Raw genomic sequence first — 17,247 nt, forward strand, 5'->3', positions numbered from 1 at the left:
TATGAAAATTGAAATTAGGGTCTAAATGTGACAGTTATTCTTTAAATTGCAGCCTAGTCTGGATCTGTACGTGTGAGATACACCCTTTACATACTGTAATTCTATTTAGTTATTTGAAAAACAGCTATTTTGGGCAAAAAACTTAAATTGCGGCCTTGTCTGGATCTGTATGTGTGAGATACACACTTTAGATACTGTGGTTATATTCTTCTATTAACAAAACACCCTTTTTGGGCTAAATACACAATTTTACAGCCCTTGCTGCTTCAGCACGTGTGGAATTCAAGGGTTATATACTGCTGTCATATTCTGTTATTAAACAAACACCCATTTTGGGCAAAAAACTTAATTTTGCAGCCTTTGCTGCATATGTCATTGTGAAATACACACTTTAGATACTGTGGTTCTATTCAGTTATTTGAAAAACAACCATTTTGAGCAAAAAACTTTAATTGCGGCCAAGTCTGGATCTGTACGTGTGAGATACACCCTTTACATACTGTGGTTCTATTTAGTTATTTGAAAAACAGACATTTTGGGCAGAAAAATTAAATTGCGGCCTAGTCTGCATCTGTACGTGTGAGATACAACCTTTACATACTGTCGTTCTATTCTGCTATTAATTAAACACCCATTTAGGGCAAGATCCTAAATTTGAGAAATATGAGGAGAGCGTCAAATAAGGGACGTGGGCCAGGTCGTGGTGCTGCTGGTGGAGCTCCTGTTGCAGGGAGAGGACATGGTCGATCTGTGCCAGCTACACGCACAAGTGAAACCCCTCCCTCAGGTGCGAGTAGGCGACAGAACCTGCAGTGGTATTTGGTCGGGCCTAATGCGGCTCTACAAATGGTGAGGCCAGAACAAGTACAGGCGATAGTAGACTGGGTTGCTTACAGTGCCTCCAGTTCCTTCACATTGTCTCCCACCCAGTCTCCTGCTGAAAGATCAGAGTTGGCACCTGCAGCCCATGTCCATCAGTCTTTCACCTCACCCTCTTGCAAATCAGCCAAGCAGTCTGAGCCCCAAGTCACGCAGCAGTCTCTTCTGCTTTTTGATGACTGTTGGCAGGGTTTCCCTGGGCCATCCACCTATCCCTGCCCCAGAAGTGGAAGAGATCGAGTGCACCAATGCCCAACAACTTATGCTTCAAGATGAGTACATGGGAGGACCATCGTAGCACGTCTCGGATGATGACGAAACACAGGTGCTAATTGCTGTGGCTTTCGAAAGTGTGCAGACTGACAAGGAGGGCAGGGGTGAAGACTGGGTGAAATATTATGTGGAGGACGATGAGGTCCTCGACCCCACATGGAATCAAGGACATGCGAATGACCTGTGAAGTTCGGAGGAAGAGGCGTGGTCGCACAGAGCCACCAGCACAGCAGAAAAGGGAGCAGGGTGCAAAAGTTGAGCGGCCGTCCTTTAGACAGTGCGCCTGCTACTGCCCACCGCAGCAAAGGACCGAGCACACCAAAGCCAGCTCCAAGGAGTTCCCTGGTGTGGCAGTTCAGACAATGTGCTGATGACAAGACACGAGTGGTTTGCACGCTGTGCAATCAGAGCCTGAAGCGAGGCATAAACATTCTCATCCTGACCAGGCATTTTAGTGCAAAAGCACGAGCTGCAGCGGAGTAGACACCTCAAAAACCAAGAAATGTCTCTGGCTCCTCCTGCTTCCTCTTCTGCTGCAGTCTCGGCCTCTTCATCCACCTCTGGAGTGTCAGTGCCACCTGCCACCCCGCAAACAGAGGATCTGCCAGCAACACCACCACGTGGGTCACCAAGCATCTCCACAATGTCCCACAGAAGCGTTCAGCTCTCCATCTCCCAAACACTGGAGCGGAAGAGGAAGTACCCCCCTACCCACCCGCGATCCCTGGCCCTGAATGCCAGCATTTCTAAATTACTGGCCTTTGAAATGCTGTCAATCCGTCTGGTGGAGACGGAGAGTTTTGAAAGCCTTATGGCGGTGGCTGTCCCACAGTACGTCATGCCCAGCCGCCACTACTTTTCCAGGCGAGCCATCTCTTCGCTGCACAACCAAGTGGGGGACAAAATCAGGTGTGCACTGCGCAACGCCATCTGTGGCAAGGTGCACCTCACTACAGATACGTGAACCAGTAAGCATGGTCAGGGACATTATATCTCCATAACAGCACAAATGCAGTGGCGGCTGGGTCTGAGGCGGATAGCAGTTTGGCGCATGTCCTTCCACCACCGAGGATTGCAGGGCGCTTCAGTTTGCCTCCTGTTGCTTCCTCCTCCTAGTCCGCTTCCTCATCCTCTACCTGCGCCTCATCCAGTCAGCGCAACACCTTCACCACCAACTTCAGCACAGCCAGGGGTAAACGACAGCAGGCAGTTTTTAAACTTATCTGTTTGGGGGACAAACCCAACACCACGCAGGAGCTGTGGATGGGCCTTGAACAACAGACGGATGAGTGGTTGGTGCCAGTGAGCCTCAAGCCCGGCCTGATAGTGTGCGATAATGGGTGAAATCTCGTAGCAGCTCTGGGACTAGCCGGTTTAACGCACATCCCTTGCCTGGTGCATGTGCTGAATTTGGTGGTGCAGAGATTCCTTAAAAATTACCCTGATATGTCAGAGCTGCTGCATAAAGTGTGGGCCGTCTGTGCGCACTTTTGGCATTCTCACCCTGCTGCTGCTCGCCTGTCAGCGCTGCAGCGTAACTTCAGCCTTCCCGCTCACCGCCTTATATGCGATGTGCCCACAAGGTGGAACTCCACCTTGCACATGCTGGCCAGACTGTGCGAGCAGCAGCAGGCGATAGTGGAGTTTCAGCTGCAGCACGCACGGGTGAGTCGCTCTGCGGAACAGCACCACTTCACCACCAATGACTGGGCCTCCATGCGAGAGCTGTGTTCTTTGTTGCGCTGTTTCGAGTACTCCACCAACATGGCCAGTGCCGATAATGCTATTCTCAGCGTTACTATCCCACTTCTATGCCTCCTTGAAAAAACGCTGCTGACGATGATGGAAGAGGATGTAACACAGGAGGAGGAGGAGAAAGAGGGATCATTTCGTAGGGTTTCCGGACAGTCATTCACAAGTGGCTCCGAGGGTGGGTTGCTGCACCCACAAACGCCAGGTACACAATTGTACAGCCAGGGCACAGTTCTGGAGGATGACGAGGTGGAGGATGAGGAGGAGGAGATGGAGGAGGAGGAAACTTGTTCACAACAGGGTGGCACCCAGACCAGCTCATGGCCATCACTGGTGCGTGGCTGGGGGAAATACAGAGGACACAGATGATACACCTCCCACAGATGACAGCTTTTCGTTGCCTCTGGGCAGCCTGGCACACATGAGCGATTACATGCTGCAGTGTCTCCGCAACGACCGCCGAGTTGCCCACATTCTAACTTGTGCTGAATACTGGGTGGCCATGCTGCTGGATCCCCGTTACAAGGACAACGTACCGTCTTTAATTCCCTCACTGGAGCGTGATCGTAAGATGCGCGAGTACAAGCGCACGCTAGTAGACGTGCTGCTGGTGGCATTCCCACCTGACAGCGGGGGCACAGTGGAAGCACAAGGCGAAATCAGAGGAGGAGGAAGAGGTCGCAAACACAGCTGGGGCACCGCCAGCACCTCAGAAGGCAGGGTTAGCATGGCCGAAATGTGGAAAAGCTTTGTCAGCACGCCGCAACAACCAGCACCACCAGCTGATATGGAATGTCTTAGCAGGAGGCAGCATTTCACCAACATGGTGGAGCAGTATATGTGCACACGCCTACACGTACTGAATGAAGGGTCTGCCTCCTTCAACTTCTGGGTCTCTAAATTGAGCACATGGCCTGAGCTTGCCCTTTATGCCTTGGAGGTGCTGGCCTGCCCTGCAGCCAGTGTATTATCTGAACGTGTGTTTAGCACGGCAGGGGGCGTTATCACAGACAAGCGCAGCCGCCTGTCCACAGCAAATTAAAATGAACCAGGCATGGATCCCACAGGACTTGTCCGTACCTTGTGCAGAATTGACATGTATACCGGCCTTAACCAGCCATTGTTATACTACAGAGCAATTGCTCATTCTTGTATTTTGGATATTTCACACTGCTTTGGAGTGTACCCTAATAAAATAAAAAATGGAAACAAAAAAACAGTGTTGGCTACCTAGTCCTCCTCCAACGCTGCTTCCACTTACACCGCCCCCTCAAACTCCTACTCCATATGGACCTCCACCTCATAAATCTAATTTTTTTTTTTTATTTGTACTTATTTTATCTTATCTCATTTCACTACTTTGTTACATTTTCGGATGAGATTCACCAATTTTTGGGTGTGATGTACCACTGCTATACCTAATAGACAGGTTAAAAAAATTCACAAAATTTGTCTTTTACGTTTTCGGGTGAAATTCACCAATTTTTTGGTTCTGCCCCCTGCAACTTCTGGGTCTCCAAATTGGGCACATGGCCTTAGCTTGCCCTTTACGCCTTGGAGGTGCTGGCCTGCCCTGAGTATTTTCTGAACATGTGTTTTGCACGACTGGAGGGGGTTATCACAGGTTATATTTCCCAATGTTTTGGGTTGTACCCTAATTTAAAAAAATAAAATAAATTTAAAACAAAAAAAGCAGTTTTGGCTACCTCCTCCACCGCCACTTCCACCTACACTGCCACATCCACCGCCTCCTCAACCTCCTACTCCATATGGACCTCGTCCTCCTAGATCAAGATTATTAGTTTTAATTTTTACGTATTTTATGTTATTTAAAGTCCTTTCCCTATCCACATTTGTTTGCAGAGAACTTGCCATGCTCTTAACCACATTTTGCTGGCATTTGCAGCCCTCTAGCCCTTTCCGTGACATTTTTAGAGCCATTTTAGTGCTCAAAAGTTCGGGTCCCCATTGACTTTCAATGGGGTTCGTGGTCAAGTTCGGGTCAAGTTCTGGTCCCGAACTCGAACTTTTTTGTGAAGTTCGGCCGAACCCGTCGAACCCGAACATCCAGGTGTCCGCTCAACTCTAGTGGCAACTAGTGTTGATTGAGCACCATAGTGCTCGGGGGCTTGGGCTGAACACATCGGGATGTTCAGGTGCTCGACCGAGCACCCGAGTATAATGGAAGTCGATGGGAGAACCCAAGCATAAACCAAGCACTCCCTTGGTGCCTGGTTCATAGGAAAATGTCAGAAATTGATGGAAACACCACCGAAATGGTTCGGGAACAGCATGGGGAGGATGTCTGGATGCATCTTGGACTCCCAGGTCGCTGCTGGGAGCGACGTTGTCCGATTAGCTAGCCACTTTTACAGACTGACAATTATACACACAAAACCGAAGATGAAATCGATTTTAGAGGAAAAATTGATAGGAAACATTCTTTCCTGTAGGTTTACTTGTATATAAAGTGCAAGTTCTGCCAAAAATTCTGTTGATTTTCGGAAAAAGGGCCATGATTAAGAGGCACGGCCGGTGGCATCCGTATTGTGCAGCTAGAGGTGAAATTCGTGGACCGGTGCAAGACGAACCACAGTGAAGGCATTTGCCAAGAATGTTTTCATTAATCAACAACGAAATTCGAAGGTTTGAAAACGATCCGACAGTCGATCCTGCGGTGTTATATCCATGACCTGCCGAGCAGTTTCCGGGAAACCTAAGTCTTTGGGTTCCTGAGGGAGTATGGTTGCAAAGCTGAAACTTAAACTAATTGACGGAAGGACACCACCAGGAGTGGAGCCTGTGGCTTAATTTGACTCACTACGGCAAACCTCACCCGGCCATGGAAAGGATTGACAGATTGATAGCTCTTTCTCGATTCTGTGGGTGGTGGTGCATGGCGTTTCCGAGTTGGTGGAGCGATTTGTCTGGTTTATTCCAATAACCAACGAGGCTCCTCCGTGCTAATTAGTTATGTGATCCCCGGCAGTGAGGATTGTGTTGACCAGACATTTATGGGAGAGTGCCTGATATTTTAGGGATGCACACACTTTAAACAGGAGATGTGGCGCGGATAATTTAACTGTCCGCATGGTACACAGTCTACGGAAAAAGAGCACTCGATGTCACTGATATTTTAGGGATGCACACGCTTTAAACAGGAGATGTGCCACTGATAAAGTAACTGTCCACAGTGGACACCGTCTACGGAAAAAGTGCACTGGATGCCACAGATATTTTAGGGATGCACACACTTTACACAGAAGATGTTGCGCAGATAATTTAACTGTCCGCAGGGGACACTGTCCTTGGAAAAAGTGCACTAGATGTCACTAACAATTTGGGGATGCGCACACTTAACACAGGAGATGTGGCGTGGATAATTTAAATGTCCGCATTGGACACTGTCTACGAAAAAAGTGCACTGGATGTCAGTGATATTTTAGGGATGCGCACACTTTAAACAGGAGTTGTGGCCCTGATAATTTAACTGTCCGCAGGAGACACTGTCTACGGAAAAACTGCACTGGATGTTACTGATATATTAGGGATTCGCACACTTTACATGGGAGATGTGGCGCAGATAATTTAATTGTACGCAGCAGAACACATCTACGGAAAAATTGCACTGGATGTCATTGATATTTTAGGGATTCGGACATTTTACACTGGAGATGTGGTGCAGATAATTTAACTGTCCACAAGGGACACCGTCTATGGAAAAGTGTACTGGATGTAATTTTGTTTTAGGGATGCGCACACTTTACACAGAAGATGTGGTGCAGATAATATAACTGTCTGCAGGGGACACAGTCTACAGAAAAACTGCACCGAATGTCACTGATATTTTTGGGATGCACACAATTTAAAAAGGAGATGTGGCGCGGATAATTTAACTGTCCACAGCGGACACTGCCTACCAAAAAAATGCACTGGATGTCACTGACATTTTAGGGATGCGCACACTTTACAAAAGAGATGTGGCGCGGATAATTTAACTGTCCACAGGGCACACCGTCTACGGAAAAAGTACACTGGATGTCACTGATATTTTAAGGATGTGCACACTTTAAACAGGAGATGTGGTGCGGATAATTTAACTGTCTGCAGCTGACACCGTCTATGGAAAAACTGCACTGGATGTCACTGATATTTTAGGAATGCGCACACTATAAACAGGAGATGTGACACAGATAATTTAACTGTCCGCAGCAGACCCTGTCTATGGAAAAAGTGCGCTGGATGTCACTGATATTTTAGGGATGCGCACACTTTAAACAGGAGATGTGGCAAGGATAATTAATCGGTCCACAGGGGACACCATCTAAGGAATACCTGCACTGAAATTCACTAATATTTTAGGGATCCACACACTTTAAAAAGGATATGTGGCGCAGATAATTTACCTGTCCACAGCGGACACCATCTATGGAAAAAATGCACTGGATGTCACTGATATTTTAGGGATGTGCACACTTTAAACAGGAGTTGTGGCGCGGATAATTTAACTGTCCGCAGGGCACACCGTCTACGGAAAAAGTGCATTGGATGTCACTGATATTTTAGGGATGCACACACTTTAAACAGGAGATGTGGCGCGGTTAAATTTAACTGTCTGCAGCGGACACCGTCTAAGGAGAAAGTGCAATGGATGTCAATAATATTTTAGGGATGCGCACATTTTAAACAGGAGATCTGGCGCTGATAATTTAACTGTCCGCAGAGAATACCATATACAGAAAAACTGCACTGGATGTCAGATATTTTAAGGATGCGCACACTTTAAACAGGAGATGTGGTGCGAATAATTTAACTGTCCGCAGGGGACACAGTCTACGGAAAAACTGCACTGGATGTCATTGATATTTTAGGGATGCTTACACTTTAAACAGCAGATGTGGCACGGATAATTTAACTGTCTGTAGCGGACACCGTCTACTGAAAAATTGCACTGGATTTCACCGATATTTTAGGGATGCGAACACTTTAAACAGGAGATGTGGCGCGGATAATTTAACTGTCCGCAGTGTACACAGTCTACGGAAAAAGTGCACTGGATGTCACTGATATTTTAGGGATGAGCACACTTTACGAAAGAGATATGGCGTGGATAATTTAACTGTCCGCAGGGGACACCGTCCACGGAAAAACTGCACTGGATGTCACTGATAATTTAGGGATGCGCACACTTTAAACAGGAGGTGTGGTGCGGATAATTAAACTGTCTGCAGCTGACACGTCTGCAGACAGCCAGAACCACAGGGGCAGCACGTGAGGTTCATGGTGGGCCGATGAGGGGCCAAATAACAACACAGTTCATCAGTTTACTCACGGTTAGCAGAAAGCCTCCCTGGGCTGGCAGCACAGTGTTGAGGAAGACAGCACGAAATCCTCAGGGGCACACTCTGTGGTAGGGGAGCATCAGCCAAGATGGAGGTTGAGGTGCCCTTGATGTCAGGGGTGCTTAGGGTGCTTGTTGCGGCTGAGTCCCTTGATGGTATTTGTCGTGACGCCAGTACCGTTAATGGTGGTACAACCAGTGGTAAGAATGAAGTAGACAGTGGTAGGATACAACTCACAACTTTTACTGGTGTTGGTTCCCGTTGCAGCATATACATCAGACAGAATACAGTCTTTTGCAGTTTTAAGGAATTCTGTTCATCCACTGTTAATAGGTTTGACTGGGTTTAGCTTAGCGTGAAGGTTTTGTAGAAGTAGTTCTGGTAGGTAACTTTGCTTTAGGTCCCTAGTAAACCAGAGCTATTTGGTGAGGTTGCCTGTAATGCGTATTTGGTATGCTTAGTCCTTTTGTCTCTGTATCTTCCAAGCCGTTAAAAACAGGTAGCTAATCTGTATTCTTCAAAGTATGGTGAGGCTGCCTGTAGCTAGATTGTCCTCCACCATTCGCAAAGGTGACCATTAAGCCTTTAGTAATGGCTGTTATCACCGATGTCTCTCCTTAGCTTGGTTAAATTTCTCCAGGGACGAAAACGCTATCCTCTGGTTGTAGGTTCTGGGATCTAAGAAGGTCACAGGAGGAAAGCTCTCTACTGCGCCTCATACCTTGGCTCTACCTCATTTCTGCCTTTAGCTTCACCCACTAATGTGTGGTGTGTAGCCTCAGAGTAACCATTGCCTGTCACCGCCAGTTCTGTGAGAAGCTCTGGCAGACGTTCTTCTCTACCTCTTGTATGATGTTCTCTGTTTTGGTTTCACTTTCTCATCTCCTTTCCTTCTGCCAGGTGTCACTTATTTAGACTAATCATCTTCCTTTATATTCCCTCCCATACTGCCTCACTTTGCGGTTTATACTACTTCTTGTGAGAAGTGTTCACTGCTGGAGGCTGCTTCTGCTGTTTGCTCAGATAAGTCCATTACTTTATTGTGTTTCCTTGCTGGCTTGAATCTAGGTGACCCTGACTCCGTCTGTATTATAATATTGTGTCCCCTCAATATTATAGGGTTTTCAGGTGTCACACAGACTTAGGTACGTGGGCATGCAATCGTCTACCATCGAGACCCTTGCATGTGCATAGCAGTCAGGGAGAGCTCTTAGGGTTTTATAGGGCTCACCTATAAGCTCCTTAGTTTGAGATCAAGCCAGTTGCTCGTTTATTCATAAGTTCCAGCGATCTGCAAACTTCATCCGTGACATTATAAACCGACATAACCGTCTTAAGCATGGATCTGGTTTCAGCCTTGATTGACCGCTTGCAAGGTCTTTCGCTGGAGGTAGCAGATCTCCGTAAAACTGTGTCTCAGTTTCAGGTGACCGGTTCTGCTGGCGTTCATGGAGTTTGTTCCGAGCCTAAGATCTCGCTTCCGGATACGTTCTCCGGGGGTAGTGAGAATTTTGTTCGCTTTAGAGAGGCTTGCAAACTCCATTTTCGCCTACTTCCCCATTCCTCTGGTGATGAGGAGCAGAGGGTGGGGATCATCATCTCGCTGCTCAGGGATAACGCTCAGTCTTGGGCCTTTTTAGCTGCCGGTGGGGGCACGGCCCCTCCGATCGGTGGATGAATTTTTTGTAGCCCTGGGGCAGATATATGATGACCCGGATCGTATTGCTCTGGCTGAATCTAAACTGCGTTTTTTATGCCAGGGTAAACACTCCGCAGAGATATATTGTTCTGAATTTCGGAGATGGGCAGCTGATACTGGCTGGAATGATGCTGCACTCCGAAGTCAATTTTGCCATGGTCTTTTGGAAAGATTGAAAGATGCATTCGCTTTTCATGAGAGACCAGCGTCGTTAGAGTCAGTCATGTCTCTAGCTGTTCGTATTGACAGGTGTCTTAGAGAGAGAGGAAACTACTCTTTCCTGTCATATTCAGCCCAAGGACAGTGGTGGTGTCTCATTCAGTGCGCAGGGGTCTCAGTCTGTCTCAATCCCCTCTGAGGAGGAGGCCATGCAGCTCGGTTTGTTTGCCTCTGATAGTAGAGGATTCAGCTCTCAGAGGAGGATTTGTTTCTGTTGTGGGGGTATAAATCATTTAGCTAATGTTTGCCCCTCTAGGAGATTCATTAAGTTGTCTGAGGGTAATAAAAACAAAACAAAACAAAAAAAAAACCTCTAAAACCTTTCCATTTGCTACTATTGGCAAGGTTGATGCGGAAATTGAAGGTTTGCCGTTTGCTTGGAGTTCCCGTTTTCTCCTACCTACCAGGGTGGCGCTAGACAGCAAGAACATTGTGAGATTTTTGTAGATAGTGGAGCAGCTGTCAATCTCATTGATAATCAATTTGCAACAACGCATGGTTTCCAGGTATGCACTTTGGAAAAGGATATACCTGTTTTTGCTATCGATTCCGCTCCACTTTCTCAAAGATCGTTAAAGGGCATAGTTCACAATATCCGTTTGACTGTGGGTGACGCTCATGTTGAGGATATGTCATGTTTCGTCTTAAGCGGATTACCTACTCCTCTAGTGTTGGGGCTACCCTGGCTCACTAAACATAACCCCACCATTGATTGGCAAGCAAGGCAAATAAATGGTTGGAGTGAGTTTTGCAGAGAGAATTGCTTCACGGCATCTCTTTCAGAGGTTTCTACCAAGACTGTGCCATCTTTTCTCTCTGAATTTTCGGATGTGTTTTCCGAGAGTGGTGTCCAGGAGTTGCCCCTGCACCGGGAGTATGACTGCCCTATTAATCTCATCCCAGGCGCCAAGCTGCCAAAATCACGACTATACATTCTCTCCCAACCTGAAAGGGTCGCTATGCGTACTTATATCTCTGAGAGCCTGAGAAAGGGACACATCCGACCCTCGAAGTCACCTGTTGCCACTGTTTTTTTTTGTTTTTTGTTAATTTCAGGGAGCTGAACCGTATCACGATTCGTGACCAATATCCGCTTCCTCTGATCCTGGACCTGTTTAACCAGATTGTTGGGGCTAAAGTTTTTTCTAAGTTGGATTTAAGAGGGGCATACAACCTAGTCAGGGTCAGGGAAGGGGACGAATGGAAGACGTCCTTCAATAACCCTGAGGGTCATTTCGAGAATTTGGTTATGCCCTTTGGTTTGATGAATGCTCTGGCCGTCTTCCAACATTTTGTGAACAGCATTTTTTATCATTTAATGGGGAAATTTGTACTGGTGTATCTAGATGACATTTTGATTTTTTCTCCTGATTTCAAGACTCTCCGGGACCACCTATGTCAGGTCTTGCTGATTCTGCGGGAGAATAAATTGTACGCTAAACTGGAAAAATGTGTGTTTGCGGTTCTGGAGATTCAATTTATTGGTTTTCTTCTCTCCGCTTCTGGTTTTCGGATGGACCCTGAGAAGGTCTGTGCTGTGCTTGATTGGGAGCTTCCTGAGAATCAGAAGGCACTGATGCGGTTTTTGGGTTTTGCCAATTATTACAGAAAGTTCATTTTGAATTATTCCTCTGTTGTTAAGCCACTCACTGATATGACTAAAAAGGGGGTGGATTTTTCCTCGTGGTCTGTAGATGCGCTTAAAGCCTTTTCTAGTATTAAAGAGAGTTTTGCTTCCGCTCCCATTTTGGTACAACCTGATGTCTCTCTACCTTTTATTGTTGAGGTGGATGCTTCTGAGGTGGGTGTGGGTGCGGGCTTATCTCAGGGTCCCTCTACTGCCAAATGGCGACCGTGTGCCTTTTTCTCAAGGAAACTATCCTCTGCAGAGAAAAATTACGATGTGGGAGATAGGGAGTTGTTGGCCTTCAAATTAGCTTTTGAGGAATGGCGCCATTGGTTAGAGGGAGCCAGACACCCTATTACCGTGTTTACCGACCATAAGATACTGGCCTACTTGGAATCCGTCAAGCGTCTGAATCCAAGACAGGCCAGATGGTCTTGGTTCTTTTCTAGGTTTAATTTTGTTGTTATGTTCCGCCCTGGGGTTAAAAATGTGAAGGCGGATTCCCTGTCACGTTGTTTTCCGGGAGGGGGGAACTTTGAAGACCCGGGTCCCATTTTGGCTGAAGGGGTGGTCGTCTATGCTCTTTATCCTGATTTGGAGGCAGAGGTTCAGGCAGCCAAGGCATAGGCTCCTGATCTTTGTCCTCCTGGGAGGTTGTTTGTGCCTCTCGCTTTATGACACAAGGTTTTTAAGGAGCACCATTATACCGTCCTTGCTGGGCACCCGGGGAGTAGAGCCACAGTGGATCTCATTGCTCTGAGATTCTACCATCGAGACCCTTGCATGTGCATAGCAGTCAGGGAGAGCTCTTAGGGTTTTATAGGGCTCACCTATAAGCTCCTTAGTTTGGGATCAAGCCAGTCGCTCGTTTATAAATAAGTTCCAACTATCTGCAAACTTCATCCATGACATTGCCTCTGCTACTCTCACTTTACTTCTACTACCAACTGACTACTCCTCAACAACAACTGACCCCTCTCACTAGGCCTGACCTAGGTATTTATATGACCTAAGTGCTATCGCCATCTAGTGTTGGGATGTATAAATTACACCAGACCAGCCTATGAACAGGGATACAACAGGTGTTGCAATACAAAATGACATGCAGTAGGATAATGTCGTTTTACAGTAATTTTGCAGTTCCCATGTGTCCTGAGTGGGATGCTGCACGTCTACGGAAAAAGTGCAATGGATGTCACTGATATTTTAGGGATGCGCACACTTTAAACAGGATATGTGGCGTGGATAATTTAACTGTCTGCAGCGGACAGCATCTATGGAATAAACTGCACTGGATGACACTGATATTTTAGGAATGCACACACTTTAAACAGGAGATGTGGCGCAGATAATTTAACTGTCCGCAGCGAACACCGTCTACCGAAAAAGTGCACTGGATGTCACTGATATTTTAGGGATGCACACACTTTAAAAAGGAGATGTGGCACGGACAAATTTTCTGCCCACAGGGGACATCTATGGAAAAACTGCACTGGATGTCAATGATATTTTAGTGATGCGCACACTTTAAACAAGAGATTTGGCGCGGATAATTTAACTGTCCGCAGGGGACACCGTCTACGGAAAAATTGCATTGGATGTCAATGATATTTTAGGGATGTGCACACTTTAAACAGGATATGTGGCGAGGATAATTTAACTGTCCGCAGCGGACAGCATCTATGGGAAAAACTACATTGGAAGACACTGATATTTTAGGGATGCGCACACTTTACATAGCAGATGTGGCGCGGATATTTTAACTATCAGCAGCGGACACATCTACGGAAAAACTGCACTGGATGTCACTGATAATTTAGGGATGTGCACACTTTAACTAGGACATGTGGCGAGGATGATTTAATTGTCCGCAATGAACACTGTCTACGAAAAAAGTGAACTGGATGTCACTGATATTTTAGGGATGCGCACATTTTAAACAGCAGATGTGGCGTGGATAATTTAACTTTCCGCAGTGTACACCGTCTACGGAAAAATTGCACTGGATGTCACTGATATATTAGGGATGTGCACACTTTACACAGGAGATTTGGTGCGGACAATTTAACTGTCTGCCCGGGGACTCCTTCTACGTAAAAAGTGCACTGGATTTTACTGATATTTTAGGGATGCGTACACTTTAAACAAGAGATATGGTGCGGATAATTTAACTGTCCGCAGGGGACACCGTCTACGGAAAAACTGCACTGGATGTCACTCATTTTAGGGATGCGCACACTTTAAACATTTGATGTGGAGCGGATAATTTAACTGTTCGCAGCGGCCCATTACACGGTATATCTAAAAATATATATTGCTGCTGTCACACACAATAGTCCTTAAATGGACTTTTGGGTCTCTGAAAAGTTTTTGTATAAAAAAACCTTCCTATTTCACTTCCTGCACTGTCTGTCCCTTTCTTTGCACAGCTCTCCCTAACACTGATCAATTTAGTGCAGGTTGTGCTACAAAAATATATTGCTGCTGTCACACACAATAGTCCTTGCAAGGACTTTTGGGTCTCTGAAATGTTTTTGTACACTTATAATATTCGATTACACTCCCTACACTCTCTGTCCCTTCCTATCCTCAGCTCTTCCGAAGACGTGTTCCGGCCAGCCAACCTCTGTAATACCAGTAGCCAACATGGCTACTGGCATTACAGTGAGGGCAGTACATACCTGCACATTTATTGGCTGCTTAGCAACTGCGAAACATGCAGGGAGGAGACCCGAAGATTGCGCTCGAGCACATGCGGTACTCGGCCGAGTACCGCCATGTGCTGAGCATAGAAATGCTCGAGCCGAACTGATATTCTGCCGAGCATTCTCGCTCAACACTAGTGGCAACCCTAACAGCACCCCCATTTAGAACTTATATAGGCCCATTCACTGAATCAAGTTTAGCCTCATTCAAGACTCACTTTTGAAAAAAATATTTTTTCTTTTAATTGCTATATTCTGACCCCCATAACTTTTTTATAGTTATGTCTACTGAGGTGTGTCCTTTTTGAAAATGCCATTTCAGGGTGTTTAGAACTTGATCACTTTTTATTCAATTTTCTTGGGAGATAAAGTGATGAAAAACGTTGAATTGGCCTTTTTAATTTTTTTTTTGTTACGTCATTTACCATATGGGCTGACTTTTTTATATTTTAATAATACGGACATTTTCGCATGCGGCAATGCCCAATATTTTTTTGTTTACTTTTATTTTGAGGAAAGGGGGTGATTAAAATTTTTATATTTTAAAAACTTTTTTTTTTTTTTTTTTAGTTTTTGTTAGGTCCCCAAGTGGACTATAGCTTGCAGTCATTAGATTGCAACTTATACAGAATAATAGAAATTGCTCCATTATTCTGTATAGAAATCACTATATCACAGTTCAGTACTGCCACCTAGCAGCCTGAACTGGGATATACTAATAATGAGCCTGGAAGCCTAGTACAGGCTGATCTGAACAGAAAACCTATGCTTCAGTTTTTTCACACTCTCAGATGCCGTGGAGACATTTGATTGAGTGGTAAAATGTCCACAGTCAGCATTACCGCAGATCATGGACATTGGCTGCTGGTGCCTGCTGTATGAAACAGCAGGCACCTGGCTGCTATGGCCACTGCTCCTCTCCAGAGCGAGCACCATCTTTAAAGACCCGACATGCACTGTACATTTACGGCGGATGTCGTATAGATCCGCTGTGACCAAATGTGTATAGGAAAGAGCTTTCTTTATGCATGGACACTGGAGCTTGTCCAGGTACTTTGAGAGAGAGGGATTGTGTATGCCTGAAGGGGGCCATGTGAGGGGCGTCTAGTTGTGTGCAGTGTAGTCGTGGGGTACATGTTGTATGACGACCTTCTCCGTTGCTACAGTATAGCTGTAACTCATTGCTGTAAGGGGAGGGGACATGTGGCTTAGGGGTGCAGATCTGTGTGAGGAGCTTCATAGGGTGTAACTGTGAGTGAGGGACAGAATCAACAGAATGTAACTGTGTTGTTAGTACATTATTACAAGATTTGGGGCTCCGCTTTTGATTTTGCCCAGGGCCACATTTTCTGTAAAACCGGCCCTGACTCCACTGCAATATGATTGCCAATTTGAGTTCTTGGGAACATGATATATGGAGAACTGTGGTTCTCTCCATGCACACATCCATACAGCACTTTATGTACTGTGGCTATAGTATACACTGTACACAGGTGAACAGTGCTGACCTTAGATATCATCCTGAAAGGACTGTGGCCTACCTCGTTTTATCCTATGCCAGCTAGATAGGCAGTGCATTTTAAGGCAGGGCTGGACTGCCCATCTTGCAATTTTGTCAAATGTTAGCTGGGGCTGTGTCAGAGTGGACTGACACAGGCTATGCTAAAACATCTGGGGATTTGGCCCTGGATATTTTGCCCAGGGTCCTGAAAATAGTGGCCGTAGCACAACTGTATAATCGGACTCAGAACGGCAATACAGTTAAATATTGCAGCAGGGCATGGGAACTGATGATTTCTGGCCATGCAGTTCACTCACATAGGCTACGGCACTAGGCAGCGCAGGTTACATAGTTACCAGTGGCGTGCCTAGGGTGTTTGGCAGCCGGGGCGGGTCCTTTCTCTGGCACACCCCACCAATACTTTAGTAGTATTTCCCTCATTGTACAACCTTCTCAGTAGTTTTGTCCAGATATGTGCCCTCTCATGGTAGTTATGCTCATATTGTGCCCCTTCAAGGTAGCTATGCCTTCACTCTACAACTTTCACAGTAGTTATGCCCACATTGTGCCCCTTTAAAGTACTTATCCCTTCATTGTGCCCCCTTCAAAGTTGTAATGCCCTCTTTGTGCCTCCCTCACAGTAGTTATGCCCTCTCTGTGCCCATTTAAAAGTAGTAATGCCCTATCTGTGCCCCCTTCACAGTTGTAATGCCCTCTCAGTGCCCCTTCAGAGAAATTATGCCCTCATTGTGCCCACATACCAGTAATAATGCCCTCTGTGATGCTTCATAGTATTAATGCCCACTCAGTGCCCAAGTAGTAATGCAATCTGTGCTCCCTTCATAGTAGTAACGCCCATTGTGCACCTTCATAGTAGTAATGCCCATTGTGACCCCTTAATAGTAATAATGCCCATTGTGCCCACTTCATAGTTTTAATGCCCATTGTATCCCATTTATAGTAGTAATGCCTATTGTGCCCCCTCCATAGTAGTAATGCCCATTGTGCCTCCCTAATACTAGTAATGCCCTTTTTAGTAGTATTGCCCTCTGTGCCCCCTTTGTAGTAGTATTGCCCTCTGTGCCCCCTTTGTAGTAGTAATGCCCTCTGTCCCCCCTTTGAAGTAATAATTCCCTCTGTACCTCCTTTGTAGTAGTAATAATTCCCTCTGTGCCCCCTTTGTAGTAATTTTTGCCCTCTGTGCCCCCTCCATGGTAGAAATACCCTCTGTGCCCCCACCATGGTAGAAA

The sequence above is a fragment of the Bufo bufo genome, chromosome 1 (genome assembly GCF_905171765.1).
Source record: "Bufo bufo chromosome 1, aBufBuf1.1, whole genome shotgun sequence".
NCBI lineage: Eukaryota > Metazoa > Chordata > Amphibia > Anura > Bufonidae > Bufo > Bufo bufo.